A 1,648-nucleotide genomic window follows, 5' to 3' on the forward strand; every position below is an offset into this window, starting at 1 on the left:
GGGTTTGAACCACCAGCCTTCTGGTTAGCAGTCACATGCCTTACACACTATGCCACCAGAATTACCTACCCTGCTAACAGGGGCTACACGGAGGACTGCACTGGTGGCTGGTGAACAAAAGGGGAAGCAGCAAAGAGGGAGATGGGCTGAACTATGAACTTTTGGCTGTCCAGAGGGCACAAACATTTTGAATTGAATATTTACAAGAGGTAGGACTATTTTGGATATTTAAAGTGAATTCTTTCAGATTCCAGGTACCTAAGAATAGGCTCCACTTGTTGAGACTACAAGGATATTCCGGACACTGAGGACTGGAAAGGTGTGACATTCCCCTTGTCACTTTTATAGCCCACACCCTCTCTTGGTGAATGGAGGTGTGGCCATCTCTCACTCCCACCCACCTTCTGGGCCGGCAGGAATTCCATCCCAATCATGTGCTCTGAAGGAGCCTAGGTGCCCTGCCCATATATATATATATTTTTAGTTTGTCTGTTTTTTTGTCTGTTTTAAAATTATTATTACTAAATTTTCTTCTTTTTTGTTTGTCCTTTTCATTACTATTCTTTCTTCTTCCATTCCCAGGTGCTAGTTTTTGGCTTTTCCTCTCTTCCCTTTTCCTGATTCTCATTTTTTTCTTTCTTGTGGTTCTCCCCATTCCTTGTTTTTCTTTTTGCATTTTCTCCATTTTTTTCTTCATTATTCTCCCACTCTATCTCTTTTCTCTTATTTTCCCCTCCCCAGATATTGTGCCTTCCCCTTTTCTATTCACATTTCTTTTGGCATTTTAAAGTATTTCTTTAAATATTTTATTTCATTTATTGCCTTTCCTTTTTTTTATTTTTCCTTTCTCTTTTCTCTTTTGGATGATTGTTCCTGTGTGTTTATGTGATGTATTTATTTTTTCCTCTTATTTTTACCTTTTGATTGTTGATTTTGTCTAACTGAGTGGGAGACAGCAACCACGTCTATATGATCCCATGACACCTGCAACTCCTGCAGCTCCACTTGCTGAGTGAGAGGCACCACTTCCTTATGCACCAACTGGCCAATGATAAACAACTACCAATAAAAGCCTAACTCACCCTTAACTGTTCTTCACAAACAGTTAACAGAGATCTGTGCAGCCACTCATTCTCTATCATACCCACCAGGAGACAGGAGGTGAGTGCATAAGTGCTGCCAACTAATGAATAGAGGAGCACAGTACCCTGGTTACTCAGATACATCCATAAAAATAAATAAATAAATAAATAATGAGTTTGGGTTAATCACTCCAACATACAATCACCAATTAAATATAAGTACAACAAAGTCACAATGTCTCAAAGACAACAGACCATCACAGTCCACACAAAGAAGCAAGATAAGGCAGTAGAAACAAGGGGGAATGATACAGACTCAGAACACATCCCTGAGGAAGAAGCAGCATTAGAACTCCATAAAAAGGAATTCAAAAGAATTATATTTAGGTACCTTCAACAGACTGAGAGAAAGATCAAGGAAAATACTTACAAAATTAAGGAAAACACAGACAAAATCCTAGAACAATTTCAGGAGAAAATAAAGAACAAAATGACAAATGAAAAATTAGAAATGATACAAAATCTACAGATAGAAATCCAGAAGATTAACACTAAATTTTCAGAAA

Source organism: Orycteropus afer, unplaced genomic scaffold (assembly GCF_000298275.1).
Source record: "Orycteropus afer afer isolate SDZICR_OR568_19922 unplaced genomic scaffold, OryAfe1.0 scaffold00043, whole genome shotgun sequence".
NCBI lineage: Eukaryota > Metazoa > Chordata > Mammalia > Tubulidentata > Orycteropodidae > Orycteropus > Orycteropus afer.